The 5,905-nt window shown below is 47.6% G+C and overlaps 1 long non-coding RNA gene across 1 annotated transcript; it reads left to right on the forward strand.

The window, feature by feature from the left end:
• The first annotated feature begins 3,070 nt into the window (after positions 1-3,070).
• On the forward strand, positions 3,071-5,589 carry LOC120973764 (uncharacterized). Its single transcript, XR_006670638.1, has 2 exons — positions 3,071-3,810; positions 3,916-5,589. It is a non-coding gene; the product is annotated as an uncharacterized lncRNA (long non-coding RNA).
• Positions 5,590-5,905: the final 316 nt, after the last annotated feature.

Below are 5,905 nucleotides of genomic sequence, written 5' to 3' on the forward strand. Positions count from 1 at the left end.
TCCCAACTCGCACAAAACAGTGTATTTGCGTCATCGTTGGTTCTTACGGAAAACTCACCCATACCGAAAGATGAAAGCTGAATTTGATGGTACGACAGAGGCAGGTGCGGCCCCAAGACCCTATGACGGGGAGGTGGTCCACAACATGGCTAAAAAAATTAATGTTGTGCTTGGCAAGAACCACCCTTTGACGGTGAAACAAACACCCAAGGGTCAAGTGTTTAAGAAGAAATCAGTGTTCTGGAAATTACCTTACTGGGAGATTCTACGTGTACGTCACTGCATCGATGTCATGCACGTAGAGAAGAACGTATGTGAAAGCACCCTTGGTACTCTGCTCAAGATTAAGGGTAAAAGAAAGGATGGTGACGGTTCACGGCTCGATATGCTTGCTGATCAATCAAAACGCAAGAGTGAAGCAGAAGATGATGACAAATTCATCAAAGCTCGCCAGAGTTACAATTTCAGTACAAAAGAAGCAACACAGTTTTCACCTATTTGTTGTCTGTTAAGATACCCTCTTCCTACTGCGCAAACATCAGAAGTCTCGTGGATGCGAGCTTAGGTAAAATGAAGTTGGGACACATGAAGTCACGCGATTGCCACGTAATGTTGACACAAATCCTCCCGGTGGCCATCAGGAATCTGATGGACAAAGATATAAGAAACACACTCATTGACCTCTGTGATTTCTTCAACCAACTATGGCAGAAAGTTGTAGATCCTGAAGAGTTGGATCATATGCAAGATGATATTGCAAGAATATTGTCCAACCTAGAGATGTTTTTCCCACCGTCATTCTTTGATTTCATGGTCCATCTCACTATGCACCTTGTCGACGAGATAAAGTATTGTGGTCCTGTGTTTCTTCGCAACATGTATCCCTTCGAGCGGTTCATGGAAATACTGAAGCACTTTGTTCGGAACCAAAACCATCCAGAGGCAAGCATCCTACAAGGTTATACCGCAGAGGAGGTTGTTGAGTTTTGCACCGAATACATGAAACAAATACCTATAGGTTTGCCCCTCTCTCGCCACGAGGGAAGGCTGAAAGGTAAGCCGGTCCTGGCTGGCACGCAAATGGCTGCACCCGGAGAATTGGCAGAGAAAGCCCATTTGACGGTACTGCTTAACAGCCCAGTTCTCAGCGCTTATGCCGAAGAACACTTGGCGGAGATACGCCAAAGCTTCTTACCAATGGTGCCTTCATCAGATGTGGAGATGAAGGAGCACACTAAGAACTACGTGAATGGCTGAAGAATCGTTTGGCACAAGGATCCATCGATGACATTTCTACGTGGTTGGCACAAAAGCCATCACCTACGGTGTTGACGTACCAAGCATATGACATAAATGGATACACGTTCTACACTGAGGAACGTGATCAGAAGACCTTGTATTAGAACAGCTCTGTTCGAATAGAATGCATGACTGTAAATGAAGCTGATAAAAGGGTATACTATGGAACCATCAAAGAGATTTGGGATCTTGACCATGTGAATGTTAAGGTGGCATTATTCAGGTGCGCATGGATCCCTCTTGGTCAGGTAAGGATTGATGAGTACATGAAGACCTGTGTTAACAGGACAACGATGGCATATCACGCAGACCCATCCATTCTTGCCAGCGATGCTACCCAGATTTTCTTTGTGGAAGACCCCTAGCATAAGAACAGCCATTTAGCGATGCATGGAAGAGAAGGGTACTGGGTGTCGACGATGTTGCCGATGAGGAGGAGTACGATGAATTTGATGAGTTGCCAGCCAAGGGATCACGCACTCGTGTAACAGAGCAGCGTAAAATCATCAAAAACCCCTTGTTCATTCGGGGTCAACTTAATGATCCCAGTTCCCCCATGAACATGAGAATTAAGCTGTAAGACTAGTCTTTATTCCTACCTTGCAACTTAATTCGTTCAATTTAGAATTGTCGCGTGTACTGAATTTGTGAGTTATGCCCGGTTTTCTGTTGATGTAAGAACCGTTAATATGTTGACCTTGATATGCTGTCAGCTCAGGCAATGAATATGAACTGTTTTTTGTTATTATTTTATTATTATATTATAGAGGTAGCACACTCAATTGATCTCACTACAGTATGTGTGAACAAATATGCAATCTGGTTTGCGAATAGCACATGGTTTGTTGATGAAAGCCGTGTGCCGACCAAATCCCGCCACCCCGCCCACGATCTGAGTCGTGCTTTCTGATTGGCCAGAACCCAAACCCCACGGATCGTACGTCTGCACCGTTGGATGCCCCCACATCGAACGGCGATCCTCATCCCTTTCGACATCACATGCAGTTCCGGTTGTAATTTTATTTTTATGCACAAAATGCACGTTATTCTCAAAAAATGTCTTAAATATAGCTAACGATAACTGAAATGCGCCAGAAAATCAAACCCGTGGTATAATGATGATTGCGTACCCTGGAAAGTTTTATGAGGCCAAACAATGAAGTCACGGGCCACACGAGTTTGAATTGACACGTCTCCTTTTGGAAACCATGATCCTTCATGTGAGATGCTCCGGTTTGGAAGGAGCGGTCATCAAAACTTGTGCCAAACTTTACCAATTTTTTTCCACGGTGTCGTGAGAGCACGCCACGGGCACACATCGATTTTGATGATGTCCGAACTCCATCTGAATTTCCTGTAATTAAAATAACAACTAGGCCTATGTCAGTGGCCGCACCTCGCGGCCGAAATGTTTGAAACTTCTCCGCGCTTTTCGAACAAATGGATGAAAACTCACAAAACGACGCACAAATGATCTGTACACCTTCTTTGCTAGGCTGATAGTAAAGGGGTATCATAGCTAGTATCATGCATGCCAACTAGGCAATTTTCATGAGTTGTCGTAGAATTAAATGAAGAAAGAGAGGGTTAAGTATCATATCATGAAAACGTATCATAATAAATGCTATGCTACTATGTGTCATGCATGACAATATAAATTATACATATACTAAATCTGACCAGGTTTCTTTTACCCTATTTTTTTCACTTTTTCTTATCAGTAGAAATCGCACCAATGGATGTGCGACACGTGTTTTAGTTTGGGATTTGGCTGTGTGCGCGCCCGTGTTCATGTAGCGATTCTGGGTGGGTCCCTGGTTCTAGCATGCAACCGGCTTGCATGTGCGTGCACGATGCGCAGTTCCCATTGGGCTGCATGTGCGATTTGTCTCCAGCAGCCGACTTGTGTGCCATGTTCCTCCGTCTTTTCCCAACGGTTTTGTCTTTTTCCGTTTGTCCTTGCTTGCATGTGCCGAATCCCATGCTGTCGTGGCCAACTTTTACGCCGTCTGTTGTTTCAAAATTGAATTTTTGTTTGCGGCGCGTGTGCCTTTGTGCAGTCGGCTGCCGCTCCGGTCGTGCTTTCTAGGCCTGGTACTTCGTCGGCTGCCGCCTTTCTTTATTCTTCTGGTCGCTTCTTCCTCACATGCAGTGGCTGTCTTTGATTTGTCTTTCGATTCGTCGTCGCCTGCTATAAATACGGGCCCTCCCATCGAGCTTCCTCTCATTCTGATTTCAGCCAGGTGCGCGTTCCTTCCTGCATTTAGTGGCAGGATTTATAGAGGCAGCGATGGTTAGTCCTCCTGTTGTTCGGTCTGGTCGGGGCCGGCGGGACGTGCTCCTGGGATCCGGGCGGCTGTTATCGCGCGTGTGCGTAATGGCTGCGGTCGTTTCCCTCCTGCGGATCGTCCAACAGTAATGGGAGAGGCTGTTGTCCGTGATGAATTGCCTGTTGTTCATTTAAGGTGTCGTTGCCGCCGTGCGGTTCGCCGGCCGTTGCGTTCTGGACGGGTTGAGTTCATTCAGCCTGCTCGAGTATTTGCAAGCTTATTTAGTATGTTTACGTATTGGTTTACTCGGAGTGTGGTCGCTTTATTTGGCTGCTTCTTTTTGTAGATGGTCAACGTTTGGTTCCCGATGGGGAAGGGTGGTCTTGATCGCCGCCGTCGAGAGATTTCTTGACTCTACTTAATGCAAGTGCGCTGGCTTCTTGCTGTGCATGCGACTGTCTCTGTCTGCTTGCGTACGTTTCTTTTTCTGCCTTGCTTACTACACTCGCTTCTTTCTTCTCTTCTCTTCCTTTTTGTGAAGGCTACACTCCTACTGCTGATTGTTCTTGTGCACTTGGTGGTCTCATGCCTGCTGCTCCGCTCGCCGGCGTGGGATCTGGTGAGTTTCTGCTTCTTCTCTGTGTATTATGTTGGTTGTGCTGGCTGCTGTAAGATGGGCATAATTTTTTTGTGTTGACGTTGGGACGGTTGGTGATGATTTTTTCCTTTCTATAAGCTGCTTGTGTGGGTCTTTGCGTGTGGTCCATGCGACATGTGTTTTTTTTTGTTTCATTTGCTTTGCTACATGGATTTCGGCCTGTTCGTCCAATGTTTTGTTGCAGCTTCCTCGGTGGCCCAGACGGTTCATGGGTCGTCTGGTTATCCTTTTTCTCTTCCTGATGATGTCCACCTTGATCATCGCTTGGTGGGTGTTCCGTCTGTTGTTAATCGTTCCAAGGGTGTGCCTTTGCGTGTGGCCGGTGCTTTCGGTCGGCCTACTCCTCTTGGTGAGTTTAGGTTCTGAAACATGCATCTGCCACTGCCTTTTTTCTTTTCTTTTTTTGTTTGTGTTGGATATGGTTCTAATTTGTATATGTGGCTGTTTTTTGAGTGATGCCTACTCCTGTCATGGGAAACTTCGTAAGCGGGCGCTGATGCGGGTTTGCATGCGGGGATCTCCTTTGCATGCCATTTTTTTTTCTGCTTGCGATCCAGCGCGCCTTCTGTGTGTCCTTGTTTTAGAGGGTTCCATATATATATATTTTTAATCCTGACTTGCATGGCGGTTAGACGGTGTTGGTCTTCACGATGGTTCTGGCGCCGCCGTGTGCATCGACGCTTCTGGGCGCCGCTTTGCAGATCGATGCTTCTGGTCGCTGCTTTGCACGATACTTCTGGTAGGGTTTGCCATCTCCGATTCGCTTCGCCTCACGAAGCGGTGTTCTTTCTTGGTGGATAGGTCGTGGTGGTTCTTGCCGAAGTGGTGCCCGCCGCCGGGGCCGTCGATACCTCGTCGGAGCCCCAACTGCCGGGATGCAATTCATCTCTCAACGCCGGTACAATCTCCCCTACACGGCCGAGTTGGCGGCGCACGCATGACATATCACCGACTACCAGCGGGAGCCATCACCGACTACTTGCAGGAGGTGCATGCGGAGGCCCCGATATGGTGGGGTTCAGTGCAGCAATCTAGCCGATGCTGCTATCCTCGGCCGTCGGTCACCGACTCTGCCACGAACCCCTACGCCGCCCCAAACACCCCCATGGCCATCCCCGTTGGCGACGACTTCTCGCGGTTTGGGTAGGGCAGCGGAGGCTACGACGGGAGGGTTAGAGGTGGCGGTGGCGGCTGAGAGGCTAAATCCAGGTTAATGTCACGTCGCTCAATCCATCTATTTTTTTCCGTGCTGGTGGCTTCCGCTCTGGTGGTAGAGGAAGCGGGGAAGGGAGGGATGGGCTGGGCCGGGCATGCCTTATAATGTATCTGTGCAGATTATAATATTTCCATCAATGACCATAATTACTATGCTCTTGAAGTTACAAAGGAAAGACTGTTCATAGCCAGAGAAAATGCACAAGCAAAGCAATGACAATTCAATATGGCCCGTCAGCAAGTAGCTACACAGCAAAACGAGTTTACGAGACAAATAATGATTCTAGCAGGAATGCGCAACAACTTTTTTAATATATTGCCACTCCGTATGTACCCTCAGCACCCAGACAGCGATGATCCTATCATCACGTACACAGGCGCGCATCGTCCTGTTGGACGTCTGCAAGAATTTGCAAAAGCTCTGTACCACTTCATCACTGGCACCAATCCTGCAGGAGGATAC

The sequence above is a fragment of the Aegilops tauschii genome, chromosome 2 (assembly GCF_002575655.3).
Source record: "Aegilops tauschii subsp. strangulata cultivar AL8/78 chromosome 2, Aet v6.0, whole genome shotgun sequence".
Classification (NCBI taxonomy): Eukaryota; Viridiplantae; Streptophyta; class Magnoliopsida; order Poales; family Poaceae; genus Aegilops; species Aegilops tauschii.